Source organism: Sus scrofa, chromosome 11 (assembly GCF_000003025.6).
Source record: "Sus scrofa isolate TJ Tabasco breed Duroc chromosome 11, Sscrofa11.1, whole genome shotgun sequence".
NCBI classification, from domain to species: domain Eukaryota; kingdom Metazoa; phylum Chordata; class Mammalia; order Artiodactyla; family Suidae; genus Sus; species Sus scrofa.
This window is the reverse complement of record NC_010453.5, coordinates 50279208-50303590: the sequence shown is the minus strand read 5'-3', so window position 1 is coordinate 50303590 and position 24383 is coordinate 50279208. Positions and strand designations below refer to the sequence as shown.

Below are 24383 nucleotides of genomic sequence, written 5' to 3'. Positions count from 1 at the left end.
TTTCCCTCCAATTAATTATTAATACAATTTTAGCATGAAGAGATCCTGTTTTATATCGCTTGATTTTACAATAACGGCATTCTCATGAAAATAATCTTTTTGGAAAACTAAAAACATTTGTGTGCATAGAAAATTATGCAGTCTTCCTAATTCCAGATGTTGTTTAGAAAATATGATATTAAGGAAAATTATAAATTAGGTAACAAAAGTTTTTGGAATAGACAAAAATCCCTTCTGATTAACTTCTAGTTTTCTTGGTTTAGATATCTAAAAGAACAAATATTTGAGTAATTTATTTAAAATTCTTCACCTATATAAACAAAAAAGGGAGAGTTCTGTTAATATTTGCTGGGTTATTTGTATCTATGAGAACTACTTAAATTAAACTGCTACCTTCAGTCCCCAGGAAGACATGATGTTACCTACGAAGGGGATGGCGGGTGAGAGGAACAGATTTGAAAGAGGATAGATGGATGAATGGATAGATAGACAGACAGCTAGACAGACATAGATAATTTTCTCTCACTTTTCTTATTTTGATTTTTGGGTGCTGCCAGTATGTGAAGGAATACAGTGGCCAGAGGACTTATTTGGTTTGGGGAAGTTCCATGATAAAGTCCATAGGCCAATTTCTCACCCCAAAATGCTAAGCCAACACCCAATAGCATTGAGCAGCTGGATGATGAAAGAGACATTCTAACTCAAGAAACAAAAGAGACCCAGTCAGTTCTGTGTCAATATCCCATTAACATCCAGAGACAGCCTTGGGGGAGCTATAAAGTTGCTTTGATCAAGCCTCCCCTGCATGGTTGTATCAGACTAGTCTGGAAATACCTATTCGTGTCTCTTAATTGTAAAGTCAAGTCAGTTTTCTAAGGCCATTCCTTAACTGCACATGTACTAGAATTGCCAGATGACCAAGACTGGCCCCTGAAATCCCTGGGAAGCCCAGAATTCCTCACCTGCTACAGAATGTAACCAGACTGATGTCAAGGAGGGATGGTCAGTGGCTGCCACTTCACTGCCTGTGGCCTCCACATGGAAAACTGTCCTTAAGCCAAGTTTTGACCCAAGTCTTATATTCCTGGAGAAACCTTCTGTGAACAGTGTGTCACGGTGCTCTGAGATTTCCTCCACTGGACACTCACCACATTCCAAGCCTCTTTTCTCCCAGATTGCTTTAAGTCTCTAACATTACCTAAAGAAAAATACCCTGGAGGCTGTGTTCCTGGGCCAGGATGACTCCAGAGAACTGTGGAGTAGAACTTAGGTGCCTGTGACATTTTCTGAGCAACGTAAATACTCTGGATAGATCCAGGAGCCAACTGGATCCAAGGACAACTGTTCTTCCTATAGGCTACCCTTTCTCTAGCACTGGTCTAGAAAAGAAATCCCTGTATCTACTGTGAGTCATTATTCTTTTGGATCAATCTTGAGTAAACACAAATTAAAGGTGGACTTGCCTGCAGATAAGCATCTTGTTTGCTGGGTAATCTAGTCCTACAAGTCGCTTTATTTAACCAAGAAATAAGGCCTTTCTTATCTTTCCTCATCCTGTCCCTACTTCTCAAAAGCTCAATTCCAGGCACACATATTTCTGGATGAGGGGCAGAAGATTTGATGGACACATGGAGAAAGAACAGACAGGCTATCCACCCTTAAAAGCCCTGTGTCCCTGCCCCCCTCTCCTTTCGATGCTATGGTGCACTGACTCCTAACTCTTCCAAGTTCATTTCCACCCTCTCCAATGCCTCAGGGTTGAGGACATATTTTCAGCAAAGGGATATTTGCATGATTCTTGGACATGTGTCACTGTCCTCTCTGCATATTGAAAATAATTAAAATGCCTCAGAAAAGCATGGCCCAAGGCACTCCTAGCTCCCTGCTTCTTACATTCACCTGCCTGTAAGAGATCAGCTCAGACCCCTCTGACCAGCCATGGAGGGTGGCTGAGCTGTTATAAATGATTTTAATAAATGCAAACTACAAACAGAAATTTTAGGTCTTCTGGGGTTGGCCCTTTAAGTTGATTATCTGTGTATAGGTTATTTTATAAACTGGATACATGAATTTTATAGAAGTAATATTAAATGGACCCACTGCTCATTCATCAGTGAGCTGTCACATGACCCAGTACTTAATGTTTATGGCCCAAGAAATGCTAAAAGTTTTAAAAAGCTAGAAACTGAAAAGTAAAATTCAATCCTAATTTGAGCAAAGCGATATTGAGTGACGATATTTCCATACAAGTTGCTAGGTATATATCAATCTCTTCCTCTCTGTAGATGGGTTGGCAAAGGCCTTTCACATTTATTTACAGACTGAACAGAATCCCCTGTGGTTCTGTGATTCTCTTTTATATGAACTGGAAGATCTCTTTATAATTTTTCCTAATTGCACATTCAACTCCATTCACCTTCCTTCTTGCACATATGCCATTAAATTTTCAGTTTTGTTCAAGTACCCACATTTTTCCTTCTGGACACAGTAAAAGAAGCCTTTAAATAATTATGTGCAAGGTATTGTATGTTTACTAGAGCTGATCTGATGAAACCTGAAGCAAAGATTAGCATGAATATCCTCAATTATGTTGTGGCAGACAACATATTTTATCTATATTATTGAAGTAACTAGGACTCATTTGAATCTTTCTTGTTTTATTTTTAAGAGAAACATACCAGCAGAGGACAGCTAAATGTTTTATATGAATCAGTTACTTCTTTGTACTTAAAGCTTGGGTACAACTATGTTAAACAGTCTTAAAATGATTAACTTCTCCTCACAATCCTTTTTTTTTCTTTATTTTAACTGAGATGGTTAAGAACATCGCAAAGAAAATTTCTTATTGAAATAAATGTTCTTGATAGTAGTAATAACATGTAGAAAATACTAAAAACAGATTAATTTGGTGGGCGAAAAAAAGCAATTTTAAGTAATGCCTCTGTGTTGGTCTCCTCTCTTTATGCGCCAGGGTTTGCATCGAAAGGAATACACACAAAAATCTTATTAGTGTTAATAGTCTAGATACCTGATTTCCTTGGCATGTCTTTGAATATTTAAGTCAGGCTGTAACAAAATCACGAACTTGTTCACTTTGCAAAGGTGCACTGGGAAGATAAAATGGCAATAACTTATTTTATCTGTAAGGTTTGAGGTTAAGCAATATTAATGGTTGGTTAATGGCTTAATGAGTGGGCTACAAACCATTTAAGCGCGCAATGAACCTTAGCTTTTCAATGACTTTCCTAATGAAAGATCTATATGACTGCATGTCTTGTGTCACAATAGAGATAGTAGGGAAGGTACCTAATCAATTGTGATGGTAAATCAATTGATCCGTAACCCTGTTTTCATACAGCGAGGAAGATATGGAGAGAGCATTTTACTATAGCCTTATTTCTAGCTGCAGATCAATAAATAAAAGAGACAGCTCACTATTTGAAAATGTTCCCTTTTACTTTGCTTCGAAAGCCAAGGCAGGCAGATTGATGTCCTATTTCATAGATGTGTCGGTTTCCTTTGTCACTTCTCAAAGATTTAAAGTTCTTTCAAATTAAATATATGATCGAGAATATGTGTGAATCTAGACTTTATTGTCATGACTTAGGTACAGATTGAAGATAAAGCTGTAACATGATAAAAATTTGCTATTTGGTTTTATAATATTCATGGATGCCATTTTAAAATTATCCATCAAAGAAAAGCGGCTGTTCTTCTCATTAGTTGATTTTTCTTTCGGAAAAATGTAAAACATACTAAACGAATCATAATACTAGTGGTGTTAACATTTCAAAGCGTAATAGTTTGAGATGTTTTCAAGAAAATGAAAAGACAAGCCACAGACTGAGAGGAAATATTGGCAAAACACATATCTGATAAGGGGCTTATATCCAAAATATATAAAGACCCATGAAAACTCAACAATTAAAAAAAAAAAACCTCAAATTAAAATTGAGCAAAAGATCTGAATAGATCCTTGACCAAAAATGATTTGTAGATAGCAAATAAACACATTGAAAATTCATTCAATATCATCAGTCATTAGGGAAACCAATTAAAACTTCAATGATATACCATTACCCACCTACTGGAAAGAAAGACTAAAACAGAAAGAACTGACAATACCAAACAATGGAGAGGATGGAGAGCAATTGGAACCACACATTGTTGGTAGGAATTCAATGGTACAGCTTTTGGTAAACAGTTTGGCAGTTCCTCATAACATTAAACAAATACCATACAATCAGTGATCTGACTCCTAGGTATTCACCGAGGAGAAATGTAATCTTATATTTAAGCAAAAACCCACAGCTAAATGTTTATAATGGCTTTATTCATAATCACCCCCAAATTGAGACAATCCAAATAACCTTTTATTGATGAGTGAATATATAAATTTGGAAAAATTCATGCAGTGGAATAAAGTAATAAAGTATCAATTACTCATAGAGACAATAGGTCATATAAATCTCAAATGCATTATCTTAAATGAAAGGAGGGAGATGCAAAAGGCTGCTTAGTGTATGATTCATTTATATGACATTTTTAAAAAGACAAAACAAAGGGGACAGAAAACAGACCAGTGCGTGGCAAAAGCTGGGAGTTAGGGGAGAAGTTAACTATGAAGAGGCATGAAGAAAGTTGGGGGAAGATGGAATTTCCTATATCTTGATTGTAGTAGTGGTTACATAAATGTATAAATTTATCGAAACTCATGTAATTTTACACTAAAACAGATAAATTTTATTACATGTAAATTATATTTCAATGAACCTGAAATTGTAGTAACATGGAATTAACATAAAAAGTTATGAAGAATTGCGATCTTTCAAAAACTAAATATATAAATGTTTTAATCCTTTAACTATAGATGAGACAACCCATAGCCAAAACTGGCCCACCACTTATTTTTGTAAATAAAATCTTATTGGAACACAGACAGACTTTGTCTTGGGATGTTTTCATACACTAATGGCAAAGTTGAATATATGTGATAGAGATTATATGGCTCATAAATCCTCAGATACTTATTATCTGGCCCTTTGCACACCATTGTTGACCTCTGGTCTAAGACTAACTACCCTACTCATTAAAACTCTTAATCTTCTTATAAAACTTAGTATTTTGTTAAAGACACACAATTTTGAAACAAATGCAAATAAAGGAAATATTACCAGTAATACAATAAATCAAACTTTATAATAAATACTTATTAAGACCTATTTTGTGTGCATAAACTGTAAAATAATCATTTTTTCCTGAATCACAGAACTTAAAATTCAGTTCATAAAATTTCTTTAAAAGTTAAAGTCCTACATGAAGAGTTGTTATTTCATTGAATATTTTATTCTTCCTTTCAATTTCCATTTCCACTTTTTATTCAGACTTTGGGTCTTTAATGGACTTCCAGCCTGGCCTTCATGCTGATCAACTCGTTGACCTTCACGCTAATGGCAGAAAGCTAAAGCTTATCATGCCTCTTCTCAATAAAGTTCAATGGCTCTGTGTTTCCTTTGGAATTATTTCCAAATCCCTTAGCAGGTACATTTAGCATGTACATATGGCACTTTATCATCTGGTCTCAATTTATTTTCATTCTGACTTTTTATTTCTTATATCCCATGTTTCTACCACTCTAGACTATTCCCAGCCCTCAAACCTGAAATATTTCTCTCTATTTACATGTTTCTTTCTTTACTCTAGAAGGTCCTTTTCTAACATTTCTGCCTCTAAGATTCCAATTACTCCTTGAGGCCAAGTTCATTTGCCAAATTCTCTGTGAAGTCTTATTTGGTTTTGTATATGACGTATTGCTTCTCCTTATTGCCACAGCCCTTTACTTATGCCTGTAACCCTAACACTCCTGTCATGCTGCCTTGTTAATTGCCCCATGTTTGTCCCCCTGTCTTGCTCATGTGCAAGGAGGACCCCTCCTCCACAGCACCTAAGAATATACCTTGCACACAGTAGGTATTTGATAAGTACTCCTTGACTTGGATTGAATTAAATTTAAATTTTGGATAAGCTATATTTTTGTAAATTCTTATAATAGGGCTGACGAATTCAAAATTCATGCACATTATCTTAGATGGCCTGCATCTTTGGCTTTTTTTTTTTTTGGCTTTTTGCCATTTCTTGGGCCACTCCCATGGCATATGGAGGTTCCCAGGCCAGGGGTTGAATTGGAGCTGCAGCCGCTGGCCTACACCAGAGCCAGAGCAACGTGGGATCCGAGCCACATCTGCAACCTACACCACAGCTCACGGCAACGCCGGATCCTTAACCCACTGAGCAAGGCCAGGGATCGAACCTGCAACCTCATGGTTCCTAGTCAGATTCGTTAACCGCTGCGCCACGATGGGAACTCCTTTGGCTATTTTATATACCTATTTTTACATCCTCAATATCCACAGCAGGCCAATTCATGGTAATTGGCATGAATGTTTAGAATTCTTAATCAAAACTCATCTAGTCTTTTAATTTTCCTAATCATCTTTATGTTCTACTCTCTTTAAATCTGTCCATGTGTATAAGTTCACATGGATTTAGGTATGGTTTCACTACAGGCAAAGAGAGAAAGAGCCAATACTGTTAGAATCTAGGCAGATCAGCTTTTTCCCCACTTCTCCAGTAGGGTGTTGTCTTTTTCAGCCAAATACACCTGGGCCAACAGTACTGTCTCCACGGGTACAAATCTGCTTGTGCACATGGATTCTGTCTGAGCCACTATCCTGTGTCCTTTACCTTTAGACCCCAGTACCAGGGTGAAAGTGTCATTGTCTTTAGGTTTTTCTCTTTTGTTGTCAAAATGACGCACATTCTTTTTTCATTAAATCGAAAGATTCTTTTACGAATTATTTCAGGGCATTGTTCTCCATCATTTCATTCTCTGAAATGAAGTAGTCAGCTTCACCCAGCTAATTAAGCAATGGAGTCCAAGTTTAAACCTGTGCAGCCATCACACCAGGAATCACTATGCACATGGCCTCCAGATGTTGGGTGTTCCCATTTTTACCCTTAATATCAAGACTTCTGAGGGCCAGAGTGGGCAAAACAAGACATGAAGGAACTCTTTAATCTGTTGATTTTTTTAAAATTTATTTATTTATTTTCTTTTTATGGCCACACCTGCAGCATATGGAAGTTCCCAAGCTAGGGATCAAATTGGAGCTGCAGCCCCTGCTCTACACCACAGACACAGCAATGCCAGATCCTAGCCGCATCTGCAACCCACACCACTGCTTGCAGCAACGCCAGATCCTTAACCTAGTGAGCGAAACCAGAGATCAAACCCGCATCTTCACAGACACTATGTTGGGTTCTTAACCCAGTGAGCTGCAATGGGAACTCCCTACTATGTTGATTTTTAAAACAGACATTTTTTTTTTTTCTGGATATGTTACATGTCACCTTGTCACCTCTCATTTATGTGCTCCAAGTATGCGTCCCATTCTAGTTAGTTAGCTATTAATGTATCTGGATATCTTATACATTATGGATGTCTTTAAGGTCCAGGATTTATTTACATAATCTTTGCACTTCTAGCACTGGCTGTCTTTTAGTAAGTTCTCAATATCTCTTGTTACATAAATACATTAAAGCACATCTTTGGTCCTAAGGATGACTCAATCATCAGAGGTTCTCAAGCCCTTCTTGAGCTTCAGAAGACCAAATCTTCATCCTCCAATGGTTAAAAGTAAAGGGTTGGTAGTTATGTATTCCCTATGGAGCATTTTTGAAACTTTTGACTAAACCAAAATCACATAAAATAAGACTACCAAGAAGTTGTGTGAAATATTCAATTCTAATTCAACAAACTACTGAATGATCTATTAATTACTTTTTTTGGCACAATACACTATTCAAGGCAATAGCACATTTGTCTTTGGCTGCACCCATGGAATTCGGAAGTTCCTGGGCTAGGGATCAAACCTGAGCCACAGCAGCGACCAGAGCCACAGCAGTGACAATGCTGGATCCTTAACCTACTGTACCACCAGAGAACTGCCAAAGCAATAGCACTTTTTAATAGATTGTCTTCAAGTTATTTTCATCTTAAATAGCAAAGCCACGCTAATGTGCATTTTTAAAATTCTTAAACCTTATGGTTTTTCAGGTGTTCTGCATTTTAGCCGTTTCAGGTTATTTTCACAAGTGCTACACCTCATGCTTCCACCACTTCCTAGTCCTTCTCACCTCCCTAGGGTCTTTATTAGTTCCAGAATAGTTTATGAATATGTTAATATAACATAGTCTCACCCTTGTTTTCATATGCGAAAAATAGCATGCTACCTGTTCTGGACCTTGCCTTTTCATCCAACAATATATTCTGAATCTCTGCCATCCTATGTACAGAGATGCCCATACCTCTTCTTTACAGCTGCATAATATTCCAATTTGTGCTCACATCATAGTTTATACTGGTTCATTTCCAATATTTTCTTATTGTAAGTGATATCACTGTGTAATATAATTGTGTAATTTGAGTTGGCAGTATATCTGTAGGCTAGATTCCCAGAAGGAAGATTTCTGGGCTCAAGAGTAAATGCATCTGTAAATTTGATAACTATTGCTGAATTTAGTTCCATAAAGGTTGTGCTATTTGATATCTTCCTAGAAATATATAACAGTGTCTGTTTCTCCTTGGCTTTGTCAACAGAGCATGTTAATAACTTTTTTTTTTTTTTTGGCCAACCTAAGAAGTGAGAAAAGATGTCTAATTTCACTTTACACATCTCTTACTATGAATAAGGTTTATCTTTTCATATTTTTAATGTAGTTATGTTTCTTTTTTCTATGAACTGTATGTAAAAAGCTTGCTCATTTTTTTCTATAGTGTTATTGAACAATTTCATCTCAATTTCTACTGGCTCTTTATATATTGTGAAGATTAACCCTTTTATTTAATATGAGTTGTAGATACTATTCCCTAACTTGATATTTGTCTTTTGACTGCTTATGGAAATTTGTTTTTTGTTTTTATCTTGACAAGGCACTTTTATTTTACTTTTTGGTCTTCAGGACCACACCCACGGCATATGGAAGTTCCCAGGCTAGAGGTTCAACTGGAGCTGCAGCTGCTGGCCTACACCACAGCCACAGCAATGCAAGATCCTTAACCCACTGAGCGAGGCTGGGGATCAAAACACATATCCTTCTGGATACTAGTAGGGTTCGTAACCCACTGAGCCACAATAGGACCTCCTTATTTTCTATTTGTATGTAGCAAAAGTTGTCTACTTTTCTAACTTCTGTAGTTAGAAAGATTTTTTTCCAGTCTGATGTTATTTTAAAAAATGAACCTATACTTTCTTCTAGTACTGCTATGGTTTCCTTTTTTACATTTAAATATTTTATTTATTTACCTTGATCTACAATAGAAAGGATCCAACTTTGTCTTTTTCACAAATAGTTTTGAATTTTCTCCAAAGGATAACTATTTATTAAAATAGTCCATTTTTACTCCACTGATCTGAGCTGTTCATTATAACCTGAATTCCCATGTATATTTGAGTCTACTTCTATGCTTTCTATTCTGTTTCATCATTGGTCTATTTGTCTATTATGCATCCTAATTGCATTTTATATCATACTTCTCTTAATTAAAGGCAGAAATGTCGACTGATGTGGGGAGTATGGCTTGCATTTCAAATTAACACATAGGACCATTATTTGTGACTGTCTCTAGCTTTTCCCGAAGTTTAGATTACCACCGAAATCTCATTTGCTAGTTTTTAGTCTGGCACATATATCATTATAGATCACATTGCAATATAGAAACATTCCTTTGGTGCTTTAAGCTCTATATCATCTTTAGAGATCTTTAGGCACATATAGGGTTTCTCTCGAGCAAGCTAGTGTATAACCTCAATCTTCAGAAGTCAGACTGTGGGTCTGTAGCCCCACGCTGACAGTGCAATAGAGTCAACAATATATTTCATGACATCTTACGTGCACTGGAAGGCTTGAAACATAATCCCTCCTCAGACCACTAGAGATATGGAACAAATCACACAAAATGCTGTCAACGCAACGTAACACAACTAGCGATACCTCTCACATTCCCGGAAGCCCAGCCTGGTTGATGAATACAAACATCCAGGGGGCAGCAAGCTTATCAGCACCCCGAATGTGGGCTCCTGATGATAGGAGAAAAAATGCTTTTGTCAATTTAATGACTTGATCTAGATGCTGGAGGTTCCTGGCACTGTTCATTTGATAACATACTGCTCAAATCACGTCAGTTACCTCACTGGTGCCTAGTGTCACATTATTAGTCTGATTTCAACAGAAAGTATTTGATACAAAGAACCTGTAAGAACCTGTAGACAGTATCTGCATGTAGTATAGGTGTATCAAGGTGCTCAAAGAGAACATTTTCCCCCATTTTTTTCTACTAATGGCAATAATGATTCTCTTCTTAAAATAGACTTTTGGGAAGACACCTAACAATAATGATAGGAGTCACTATTTATTTATTTATTTATTTATTTATTTGGTCTTTTGTCTTTTTAGGGCCACACCCATGGCATATGGAGGTTCCCAGGCTAGGGGTCGAATGGGAGCTACAGCTACCGGCCTACACCACAGCCAGAGCAACGCAGGATCCGAGCCACATCTGCAACCTACACCACAGCTCACAGTAATGCCAGATCCTTAACCCACTGAGCAAGGCCAGGGATCGAACCTGCAACCTCATGGTTCCTAGTTGGATTTGTTTCCGCTGTGCCACAATGGGAACTCCTGAGTCACCATTTATTTATCTCCTGCCACATGCCAGGCCTACGTTTACTCATGAGTATTGATTGCACAGTGACAAAATGGTTCTACACATTGTGCAGAAACCTTAAAACTAAGGGTGTCTGTATTTTTTTTCATGTTTGCTTAAATTTCTTTGGCTGGCTGATAAGAACTGCAGATTACCAACTTTGTGTTAAACATGTTTGCCTTCCAGTTTATGTGGAGATCTTACTGAATCATCTTCAGTCTAAGATGTTGTGTATCTTAAAAGTGCTCTGACTTCAAAGCTTTTACAATTTAGGAGAGTTTATCAAGGGTACTTGCACCCTGAGGTCAAAGCATTATCGTTCACCACCAAAGTAAAATCAGTTTTACGACCTCTGAACTTATTCGAACTAGCAAATTCCATGTTTGAATTCCTAAAAGACCGAATATCTATAAGACAGTGACTTATGTGTTTGTGGGAGGCAGACAATGAGTAAGAGATAATCCTCTTTCCCCTTTGGAAGTTTACCATCTAATGTCTTCATTATAAGGTGTTTCTTGCTTCCTACTCCTGCCACATGATTAGGCTATAACCCAGCCACAACAACACAGCTAACTTTGTGTAGTCACAACACAGAAAGATGTACTTCCCTTAAGTGGTGACTGCTAACAGTGTCAGAAACTATGTTAGATGGGATCACAAGAATTACTCATACTCATTGAACCCAACTATAAGAAGCTATCTGTAAATAAATCATTTTTTAAATGACAACAGCTATGGTCCAAGCTAAATATGATTTATTTCTTCATTGAAACTGGAGTCTAAGTAAGTGAAGGAAGTCAAAAAGATAAAGACAAATGCCATCTGATATCACTTATAGGTACAAACTAAAATATGACACAAATGAACATATCTATGAAACAGACTCACAGTTATAGAGAACAGACTTGCGGCTGCCAGGGTGGGAAGAGGAGGAAAGGATTGGGAGTTGGAATTAGCAGAGGCAGACTATTTTAAAAGGATGGATAAACAACAAGGTCCTACTGTATAGCCCAGGGAACTATATTTAACATCCTGTGATAAACCACAATGGAAAGGAATATGCAAAAGAACATATATATGTATAAATGAATCACTTTGCTGTACAGTAGAAGTTGACAGAACATTGTAAATCAACTATAAATAATTGTTTTAAATTTAAAAATGAAAGCAAAAAAAAAAAAAAGAAATTTGAATCTTAATCTGTATTTCTGTAGTCCCTGTCCTGTGATGAAAAAAGATAATATTATTAGTAACAGAAAACTGTAATCCGTAAACAGTCCTTCTTTCAAACATGGGTAGAAAATCCTTCAATGTTTCAGAACGATACATCTCAAGTTCTTATTAACGTCGGAAAGTGTCTAAGAACTCTTATGAAGAACTAACCTAGGAATAAGTAGCTAAGATCTGATTCATAAATCAGGGCTATAGTGTAGTGCCTTTCTACATTTAAATGTTGGTCCAAAAGCTTTATTTACATTCACGTTAAAATGAAAGCTTACCCTTTCTTCTCAGACAGGCGGAGATGTCATTTCCCCCACTTTGCAGATTCATAAATAAGTTCAGAAAAGGTAAGGAATACACCTAACATACCACCACCACTAGGTAATGTGGCAAGTTAGAATTCAAAGTAAGTCACTGGGGAATGAGGATGGGCGTGAGGGAACAATTGAGAAATAATAGAATTAAATATTAAGTGGAAATTCGTCATCTTGACAACCCGATAATGTAGCAAAATACCTCCAGAAATTACTTCCAGAAATATTTCCTAACATTTAAATATGTAGGAATGTAGAGATTTTTCCACGCTGTAATTCTTAAATTTAATTTTTATTTATAGCTCTTATTAATATGATAGCAATATGGAAAATTAATGTTTGAAACTCTCCTTTCTTTTAGAGAGGGGATAACATTCCGGGTCCTGGTGATTTGTGCCAAGGAATCAAGGCGATGGAGGTTTCCTCATATGTTAACAGTAAGAATTCTAGTGCGTTACCAACTGCATCTAATTTACAACATAATGCAATATGAGAACTATTTTAAAATGTTATATGATCTAAGCTAATTGACCTAACTACAGGTGGGAGATGTGAGGTCCTGAAAATGAAGTTACTGATGTGGATGTGGTTTTATTCCATGTATCATGATTATAACGCCTGGTTTGTTTTCCTTAATCTTTTCCCTATCTTATTAGGCAGTGGCCGAATGTCGTACCAAGAGTGGCCTCTTCCTAGCTCCTCATTTACAGATGATGTTTCATTGTTTAATGTGATTAACCCAATTTAAGCTTTTTGTCAACCAGTTGGTCCTATAAAAGGAAAATGTTCCAAATTGCATTGAATGTGTGACCAGTGAAGGTGTGAAAATGGACAAAGAAAAAACTGGCATGAGATTGACCATCTCAAGAATGAGAAAGAGACCAGTGCTACTCTTTGGCTACCTCCCTAGACAGTGTTCTGTTCCCTTCTAAGCCTAGAAATTCTCTGACAGTCAGCATCATTTTTTTTTGGGGGGGAGGAATTTCTGCCCAGATTGTTGGAAACCAAGATTAATTGAAATGAAGGGATGGCCAGTCTGATTATATATCTCCTTGGGTTTATGTTTATACTGTTCTAATCATTCACTGATTCTCAAAGATCGAAAAATCCTTACCATCTAAAGGAACGGGAATGCATCCTAAGCGAGGAGGTGTCAAGCAGTACAATCTGGTTCAGACCCACAAGTGTTTATTGAAGACCTGATGTGTTTCAAGTTAGATACACAGAGATAAACAAGACCTGGCATCCCCTTTAGCACTGGTATATTGCAGGAAGCCTCTCTGACTTGCCTCCATCTAATCATGTCAAGAAAATCACCAAATCTACTGGGAAAGTGTAGGAAAAAATGTGAAGTCCTAAAGACATGGAACCAAATGCAGCTCTGCCCCTTTCTTGCACTATTACCTTGGTAAAACGTCTTAATTTTTATGAGTCTTTCACCTAGGGTCACTGTATTTTCAGATCCCAGAGCAGTCCTAGTGCACACTTGTTGTCCTTGATTTGTCCTGTCTTTCCCTCTCAACAGTTTCTCATTATTTATCATCAGTGTGACCACTGCACATCTTACTTCATCTTCAAAACTTGGATTTATCATACTGACATCAGAAGTGGTTGTAAGAATTAAACTATCGTGTATGTGTGTTCACACACACAAAAAATGCCAAGATGTGTATAAATGGAATTTTAAAACAAGAAATTCAACAAATGAATATAAAATTACTGAAGAATGGAGGTTTAATTGATAGTTTAAGATATATCCTTCCCAGCATAGGCACAAGCTTATTCCCTGATCCTGGATTAATTTTTCACAGTGTGAACATATATGCTAAGTGTTTTTACAGTATCTTTACATGGTAGAACTATATCGTCTCCTATATTCAATGACACTGATTTTACTTTTAAAAATTTTGAGGTCATTTAAGATATAAAAAATATAGCAATGTGAGTGCTATTTTTTTTGGTACACTCCAACAGGCTTTGTGATCGTTTCTTTCTCCCCCACTAGAAGGTGGGTAGCATGTAATATTCTCTCTGAATCACATATGAAAAAGCATAGGCCCTGCGTTTTAAGCTGCAGAACCCTAGAGGATTATTCTGCTAAAATAACAGCTTGTGAAAATGTCTCTACAAGATAACATGACTTAGAACAACCCATGATGACCCTTTAATTACCCACATTAGAACTCAAAACTCTTGGAAACATGTTTTTTTTTTTCTCTTCAATACCTAGCTAAGTAGATTAAGATTATGGAATAGCCTAAACAAACTCAGTATTGACACTGTTTATGAAAAATGGAAAACAAGTACAAAATTGGTATGCATGCCTCTAAAAACACAGCCTTAAAATATTCACTTGGATGAAAGTCAAAATGGACCCTCATCTTCCTGACCTATGTAGCAATAACCTAGGTTTATGGCTTACCTGCTCACCTCAGGAAGTGGTAATAGCAGCCATTATTTTCTGTGGAAGCAATGCCTGTAACCATGTCATCCTCTGATAAATCATACCAATTGCATCTTATTATCTCACCAATGGTTCAATTAACTCACATCACCACTCAATTTATCAAATTAAAAAGGAAGGGTTTTGTGTGTTCTAATAATTGTTTCATTAACATAAAACTGGTTAAGAACCATGAAGCTTCAGATCTTGATTCATATTGTCTGTACGCAGTTTTGTTTTCATTTGCTCTGATGGTCGAGCGCTGACATGGCTCGTGTATGCTATTAGTTGTCATGATTATTCTTTCATTAACATACATATGGCTATTGAATGTGGTGGGGTTTCACAGAAGACAGACACAGTATCATGGAACAAAATGGTAACCACTATTTTGAAAGTCCGGGCATGTTTGTAAAGTGCTAAAGGCTTTAAAATAAGCATTTGCTATCCACTCAGGATGGGAGTGCGGTCTTTAAGAAGGAGGTATGTTAGCATAATATAGTCAAGGATTTTTAAGTTTGGAGATGAGGGAATTTCATAGTAGATTTGAAATGATTCTTAAAACTTGTTGTCTCAGCAGAGTAGACAACCATTTGTTGTTCCACTTTGCATAAATAATTCGAGGAGAAGAAATATTTTTTGCCCAAGAAGAGATAATTTTGGAGATTTTAAGTCAGATTATTAGAGAATGTCACCCACACCTCAGTCATTTCATAGCTATGTCTTCCAAGCAGAATGGTTCATACGCGTTGTTAAAGCAGTGTGCTGATCATCACGCACAAATAACTAATCTGTCCCCCCACACAACAATTTACACAATTCTTTTGTGTTATTTTAATCTTACAGCAACCACATAAATTAAAAGGTATCATTCCCACCTTACAGATGTGGGAACTGAGGTTCTGAGAAGTTACCTTGCCCGTGTTGACTTGCCCAAGTACGCTAAGATAAAGTTACTGACAGTCCACTTAAAAACATGCGCCTTGGAATTAGAAAACCCACTGCTGCTTCTTGAGAAGTCTTGGTTAACTCACTCCAAGCCAGTGCCCTTAAAGAGAGAGCCCTGGGGCAGACTCCCTTGTCCTGCCCACTTTTTCCCTTAGCAGTATATTCAGTAAATCTCTTCAAATTGACGAGAATAAAATACAATCTCTGATTGCCATTTTTCTCATCTCTAAAGTGAGGGTCCTACCACCAAGCATAATGATTGTGTTAAATGAAGTGTGCAACCAAAGCACTTAGTATGCCGCGTACACACTCAGTAAAGACTCTCTATTTCTCCTGGTGTGATGCTGTATTGCCTCCCTTATTATTTAACCCACCACCAAATGGACCTGGGCATTTGGATCTTCTTTCTGGTAATGTTCACAACTGATTCTATGCTGGTCTCCGGCCCTTTTATTCCTAATAGTGGATTTTCCTGTTTATATCCATGGAGATAACTGAGAATGGTACTTCCGGCCGTCTCCACTGGGGTAAGTATAAACCGAAGATTCCTCAGAATGAATTCATCACCTCCCCATCCTATTGACTGTTATATAGACTTCTGCTTCCCATGACAGCCCTGTAATTTCTGATCTTAGTTTGAATTCATTTTATCACCATTGTCTCGGTCTTAGAGACTGAGTTTCCATGCTATTTTCAACTTTTCTCCCTACCTCATTCCCCGAATTCAGTGAGGTGCCAAGTTTCGTCCTGACTGTTGGCTTCGAATTGCCTCCCCCAGCTTTCTCTTTCCTGATGTTTCCAGTTCTCCAACTCTGGTTCAGATCCTGCAGCTATACAGCTGGATTGTTGCAAAAACTTTTCAATTTACTATCTTGCCTCTAATTAATCTCCATATCAACCTGATTGATCATGGTTACTTCTAAATTAACCTTCTAACATAGTACTTTGATCACGTCATCCTGTTCAAAACGTGTATCTTCCCAATCCCTTCAAGACCAAGTCTAAATTCCTTAGTGTCAGATCTTTACTGAGTAAAAATCACTTCTGGAATTTTATCTCCCCATGTGCCCATATAAAATAGGTCTACCGTTATTTCCAAAACACAGCTAACAGTCATGTAACTCAGGAATTTTATTCTCACCATATTGTCCATTTGGAATTACTTTACTTCTTCTTCCAGACTTTCCAAAACCAATCTCTTTCTCTCCACGACCAAGATTACATTTTAGCAAAATAATAATTACTGTAGCTTTTTTCCTCTTGCCCTATTTTATTTTTCCTCTCTTTCTACTATTTCCTTTTCTCCTGTATTAAAAAAAAAAATTAAGGACTGTGAGTTTCACCACTCTCAAGCACTCATACTGCATAGCACATACAGAACAAAAAAGCGAATTTTATTTTTAGACTGTAAATCTCAATTATAAGATGGAAGAATTGGCATCAAGATTGTTAGCGGCCTTTTCCTGCACATCAGAAATGAGCCCCACACTGAGCACTCGCTGTATTAAGAAATGATATAATAGACGGTTCAGTGACAGCACAGGTATTCACAAGCAAAAGAGAATAGTTGACATAATTATCGAGGTCAGTTTGAGAAAAGACCCATAATTTCACGTCACTTAGCGCTCATCTCCATCTTGAGCCATTAACAGAACCCTTGTTCATTGGGAACCAAAGTGTTGATGATGCCAGAGAAGACAATCAGATGAACCCTGATGTTTCTACAAGCATCGGCTTGCTCCTTTCAGGGTCACTGCCAAATCAAATCCTTGGCAGGAACTTTTCCAGTAGCTCTGTCAAGATAATTTTTAAAATAATTTTAAAGCCTGTATGTTAGAAAGTATTTTGACAAGTTGCTAATGCTATGCTGTTAGTCTGCATGTGCCATTTTCTTCACATCTCTCAAGTGGGAAATCACCAGAGATCTAACCAGTGATTTAGTGTTCATCCGTGCAGGAGAGAGGCTTGAATGGTTCATTAATGAAGGCTGATTCCCACTTCTGCTGCCTTTGATTTGGGTTTTAATATAAGCTTCCTATCTGTGTGACTGTCACGGGCATAACGCAAGCACAGGGATGGCAGCTGAGAAACCAGAAAGTTATTTTTCACTCACATATAGGCAGCCTCATTTGTTACATCAAAAAAATAAATTAATAATAATTTTAAAGTGTAACTCTTCCATATCACCTAAGTGACTCCTGAGTGTATTGTTTCTAAGTGGTTGCCAGTGTGTAAAGGTCTCTCCTGTTGCATATGGAACTAAATGTGATTTTTGTCCTGAGATCCCTTTTTAGAAATTTACATTAGAAATTTACATTAATTCTGTATTATTCTTTTTCCCGCTAACGATGGTTTTCTCTAATCAGTGGGGAGCTGTGGCACCTTTGGTTGTGCTGAGACTGAATGGATAACGATGCTGCGAAAGTAATGAGGAAACAAAATAAAATGACCAAAGTAGGGATATCTGGATTTTCTATATCAGAATCTCTTGATGGTGAGGAAATGTCTTTGGTATTCTTCCCAAAGAAGCAGTGGTTCACTCATTGGTAAACCAAGTATTAATGAAAAGGAACAGGGTCAAAGGATGCTTTAAAAATCCATTTGCCTCTCCTCAGAGGCAAAGTACTGCCTGGAGAATTTTTTTTTTTTTTTTTCCAACAGAAAAGGACGAAAAGGTCTCTTTCTAAGTAGCGCAGTGAGGTAGGGAGCAGAGTAGTTAGAAATGAGCTTAAGTCACTCATACCATCTGAAGTGTCCCAGGCTAACTCTGATCAATCGGGGTTCCCATTTGACCTGACCCCCATGAGATGTGTGTTAAATTGCTGGGCTTAAGGTGGGTGACATCAAAGCAAATGAGCAGCAGCAGATGGAGAGCATGAGGCTATCTCACATTTTAGCACTCATCAGATCAAAAGAGAAGGGTACAAAATGAACCGTGGTGTCTTGGATTGGATCCCAGAACAAAGAGTATTAGTGGAAAAGACAGCGAAATCCAAATGTTTGCAGCTCAGTTAATAGTATTTTCCGGAGTTCCCATCCTGGCTTAGTGGTTAATGAACCCGACTAGTATCCACAAGGACACGGGTTCAATTCCTGGCCTTGCTCAGTGAGTAAAGGATCCGGTGTTGCCGTGGGCTGTAGTGTAGGTGGCAGATGCAGCTGGGATCCCATGTTGCTGTGGCTGTGGTGTAGGCTGGCAGCTACAGCTCTGATTCAACCCCTAGCCTAGGAACCTCCATACGCTGTGGGTGTGGCCCTAAAAAATCAAAAGACAAAAAAAAAAAAAAAAAAAAAAAAAAGGTAGTGTTTTCCCAATGTCTAAGTTTTGAGAAATATATCCTGCTAAGTATTGTGTTAACGTGAGAGAAAACGAGATGAAGTGTTGGCAGGAACTCTTGTGCTACCTTTCCAAGTTTTCTCTAAATCTAAAATTATTACAATAAACTGTAGGTTGTATAGCAAAATAGTAATAATCATAATTAAAAAGGTAACAAGAAGAGAGATGAGAGAGATAGCAAGAATGGCAGTTCTTGGTTCCTCTTCAGCTCTTGGATTATTACAGAAGAAAAATAAAATCTAAAATAAGATTATCACTCAATAACATATCCCATCAACATACACAGAAATTATAACATCAACAATTTCCAAAATTGCCAAGGTAAAAGACAACCGACTCTTGTTAGGCAGGGTTCCCATAACCACTCATGTCCAAGTTCCATTTTCCTCCCTGAGCTTTGTACATACACAGTCTAACCCATCATTCCACATTTGTCTAGGAAATATAAGTGCTATGTTCTAGATCCTAATGAATTATGTAATTGAGAACCCACAGTATACACCAGCCATTATTCAGAGCATGCATAAGGTTTGCTGACTGTTTATTTACAAGTAAGAGAAAATATAAAATTGGCCCTATATTCAACAATTAAATAGAGGTGTAATGTTTATCATGTCCCAATTCAACTAAGAAAAAAATAAAATGTACACCTTGCAAAAGGAAATCCCTTTTATATGATCTTTCTGAGTTTCCTAACTGCTCTATGCTTTGGTATCTTCATCCCCAAATCCCCAAAATTGGAGCTGATAGATTTGCCAAAATGATTAAATGAGGTAATACAGGCCCATTCCTAATACTAAGTATTCAGGAACATTTCATAAGGGTTTCGTCAGTTGGAACCCCAGTGCTATTGACTCAAAACCTCTTGGTAAAAGCAGAGAGTAAGAGATGGGAGTGGGTCTAAATGCCAGGCCCTTAAGCACTCTGTGTGTCTTCTAAAGAGCATAAAACTGCTGCTAAATAGAATTGGCTACATGTTGCAAGCCAATATACATGGGTGGACATACGATGAGGCCAAATTAGAATTGAACAAAATTTAGCATGCATTCTGAATGCTGATTTATGACATATTTTTCCATGTTTGTTTCAATCTTGAGGTATGCTGTCAAGCTAATAGATGCTGGCAGTGCAAGGCATAATATGCCCATGTAAACCTGAGCTGACAACTGAATAGATAATCTATCCTATGTCTGTTGCTTGTTTGGGACAATTTGTAACAGAGAATTTAGAGGGTATAGACTCTGTATTCTCTCAAAATAAGAGATGTTGCCAATATCCTGCTTGGAAACTTCAGCAATAGGTGTTTGGCTTCTTGGATGGGTGGACACGCTTGGTCTTGGAAGTCACCTCTTCCCAAATGAGAGCCTTGGGGGGGCCTCTTACCTCCAGGGACAGCATCACAGCTTTTACCACCACTAACGGGCAGACACGATCCTGTCCCTCCCTAAAGTGCCACTTCCTTTTGGGAAGGCAAAAGCGGTGTGGCCATGATTAGCTCAGCATCCGTGGGCAGGATGGAAGCAATACTGGGAAATGCAGAGGCACCAGCAATTCAAATACTCTCTTCCCATCTTGTTTTTGTTCCGAGATCCGCGAGCACTGCCTTAATGTGCTATCTGCTTAATCAATTCTGCCATCTAGTGGGCACTTGCCATCCTACCATTTTTTCTTGTGGGTTTTCCTGATCTGATACATTTGAGGGACAGCTTGCTGTGCAAAATAAGTGGGGCGCCAGTTGGTAGTGGGTGGGGAAGTGGGGGGAGGGAAACCGTAACCCTCCCCTAAGAAAATAATCGTTGGATTAAAAAAAAAGGAGAGCTTCCTGGGGCCTTACCTCCAGAAAACCAAGCAGGTAGGAGTCACGCTGGGCGGTGTGGCTTCAGATCAGCAGAGTGCAGCAGGCGCAGAGACCACCTGTTAAGTGAAAATCCCCAAATCTTCAAAGACCTTCCAAAGCCAAAAACCTGTGATGAAAATCCTCCTGGGTTTCAACCTTCTTTGAAGGCAACCCCCTTGTTAGCCCTGCCCCCTCCGTTCTCTGAGAGCTGAGTGTGCTCCCCTCTGGGCTCCATGCTGACATTTTTTCAAGAAAAAGAAAGGTTATTTGTTCTTCTGCAGACACACGGGAAAGATATAGGATTACCTCTAACTCTACACCTTTTTGAGAAAGGTAAAAGCAAACAACCTCTTTGCTTTCTAACATAGTTTATCTACCTTAGGTCTGGAAACTCTGGTATTAGTGAATTGCCATATTTTAATCATCAAATTAAGACAATGTACTAGTAAAACTGTTATCTCACAATTGAGACTGTCATACCCTTTAGAGAACAGGTATAGAGATCTCTGGGATGTACTATTAAGTTGAGAAAAATAATTATTTCCATGACTAATGAAGTATTTCCAGAATACTGATTGAAAAAGCAAGCAATGGAAGCTTTATTCAAGAATAAAAATAAATTTCCATGACAAACCAAAATACTAGGATGGCACAGCTTTTAAATAAACAAACAGAATTCAAGACAAAATTTTTCATTTGTGTTACCATTGACCTGAGAACAACTTGAAAGATTTCCCCAAGAACCAGTATGCTGAATGCTGCAAAATAGAAAATTTCACAATAATTTTCCTTTTTATAAAATAAATACAAGTTCCTGGTGGAACATTCTATAAAGTACAAATTGAAAAATAATAATCATGTTCACCACTCTCCTGATTTAAGTAATGCTGACATACATACTTTGTACTAAACTTTTGACTGTTTTTTATTGAGGTGGTTCTCTGTCGTTTCTTCTGACTTTCCCTTGTGGTTATCAATCATTTCCTTATGTTGTTTATAATTTTTATCGTGAGCTCATTTTAGTTGGTATCATCTTATTGCTGCTGTCGTTGTTTACAGCCTGTTCTTCCTGTGGAGGTCCTGTACGCTCTGCATTATGGCAGAGTCCCCACGTTTGCTTTCACAGAATGCCCTAGAGATTTTGTTAGTCTAGGACTAGATAGTCCATTAATTTCTCTACTTGGGAATCATACACAACACGGCTGCGTAAGTTTGGACCCTCTACTTGAGGTTTTTATTTCTCATGGGAGATTTATTTATTCATCCAGGATGTAAGTATTCTTGACTTTTCCCAGGCTGTTCTTTAAGAAAGGGGTAGCCTTTCCAGGCTTTTGGCTTTATCTTCCATGCCTCTGTATTTGATTTCATGGATCTTTATTCGATTGTCAGTATCCCAAGACTTAATTCATATGCTTACCCTTACACTTGCCTAAGTTAAACCTCTCCTTCATTCTGCAACTAGAAATTTTCTTGTCTTTTTTTCTACCTCATTTTTGTATTTTTACTAAAACAACACAAAATAATACTGTTATATTTTATATAGCAGTTCATGAATTTTCGTTAAGGGGAAGTGGTTCATATTAGGTCACTCTGCCATATTGCTGGAACTCAATTCTTTTTCTGTCTCATACAGTTGAAATGGTATTCTTTGTTCTTACACCAAATTACTTCTTAAATTAGAGGAAAAAATAAGTCATGTCATTCAACCCCTTCCAAGCTTCCAAGGTCAGAATCTAAGTCCTGCTCCATCTGTCCTTCTCCTTAGACATACCAGCGCTGCCATCTGTTTCTAACATGTTTCATATTATGGTTTTGTGACCATTGCTTTTTGACATTTATTAAGAACCACTAGGGTGTGAAAAAACCAAAATTTATCAATAAGAGACTTAATATTCTCATAAAGCAAGTTGTTCACCACACAATTATAGGCATTAAATCTTAAGGACATTTAAATCCTTGAACTCAATGTTTTAGAGCTAGGGACTACCTTAAAAACCATCTCATTGTAACCAACTTTTAAAAATGAGAAAACCAAGGTCCTGAGAGTTCAAGGACAATTTCCTAAGGCCTTTGCAATACCTCTACCAAAACAGCACTAAGGCTTTGAGTCTACTGTTTGGAATCAACCCAATATTCTAAGGTTAAAATAAATATATCTTTAATTAAATTTACTAATCTCTTCATTAAACTTATGAATAATACATCTTAAAGCAATTTTCTGGGCCACGTGGACATTTGTCTATGCAATGTATAACATTTTTTGTTTTAATTTTTAACTTTTTACAGTTAATTCATCTTATATTTAGGTCAAACAGTGTCATCATTTTCTTCTTAAAATTTCAAAAGGATGAGTGGAAAGGAGTAAATGGCAACTACTTGTCTTCATAAATGAATACAAGCTATTTTATATGCACATTTGTAAATGTTTCCTCAACATTTTACTATATTGTTAAAACCTCTGACTATATGAATTACATACTTTCCTCCTCTCCTTTTATTCTTAGTTTTACTTCTGTGTCATCTGTTTTTCTTTCCATCTTTTGTTTGTCCCCATGTGGATTTTATGAGAGGCTGGTATCCTATAGAGATGGAATGATAGGTAAAGTACACTTCGCTAAAACACTTACTTTCATACCCTTTATCCTGCCCTGAAGAATTCATGGATCTCAGTGAGAAAGTTTTCTGGTCACAAGGATTTTAGGATAATGTTTTATCTTTTCCCCAAGTGACTCAACCCTTTTTTTCATGAGAACTTGGAGATAATTTGTTTAAAACTGTTCATGGCCAACTTTTTCTCAATGGACAAATGTAATAACGCTATACATATTTCCATAATATGTCAGTGATACAAATTTAATATTACCATCAAGGTTTAAATAGATTGATTCTTAATTCTGAGTATCTGAAAAGAATACATAAACAATGATTTTCCCAAGGGCCAATGCTAATGCTGGGCTCGAATGACAATCCAAAATTCATTTGGTATTTAGATGAAGGCAGATATTAGTTTCTCCCCCAAACACACAACCTCCTGGCAGGCATTTTGAATTTACACTCATTCAAGAGGTGATATTTGGGAGGTGCCTTTTTTTTTTTTTTTTTCCAAAAACTGGCACAAACATTAGATAACTAATAAGTGAAAAGCCACATTGATATTAAAATGCTACAGGAGGCCTGGCTCTGGGAGGTTTGGTTTTAGAAAGTAGTACATGCCAGATGTTTCAGGGAAAAGCATAAAATCTACATTATGTGCCTAATTGTACTATATGACATCACAGAGATGGGGATTTTTTTTTTTTTTTTCCTGACCACAGCTGGTGATAGCAATATGCCCTGGAGCATGAAAGAATCGGACCCCCTGAATAGGGGGCAGCTCCTTAACTGTGTTTTTTTCTGGAAGGGTAAAAAAAATTTTTAGCCTCAAAAGTGTCTATAGACACAAATGATAGCACTCTCAATTTAACAACATCGATGGGTGTGGGCTAACATACTAACCAGATTAGCCATGACTGTGA

General features: G+C 37.3%; 1 long non-coding RNA gene across 2 annotated transcripts in view; it reads right to left on the bottom strand.

Moving 5' to 3' along the window:
* Positions 1 to 24383, bottom strand: part of LOC110255833 — a 168394-nt gene that overhangs the window by 79619 nt on the left and 64392 nt on the right. The window contains exons 3-4 of one of the 2 annotated variants that reach the window (XR_002336704.1): positions 20866 to 20945; positions 11854 to 17487 (exon numbers count right to left, since the gene is read on the bottom strand). This is a non-coding gene — a long non-coding RNA (uncharacterized LOC110255833). Of the gene's footprint in view, positions 1 to 11853; positions 17488 to 20865; positions 20946 to 24383 lie in introns of those variants that run through there. The other variant, XR_002336703.1, reaches the window with a different exon arrangement.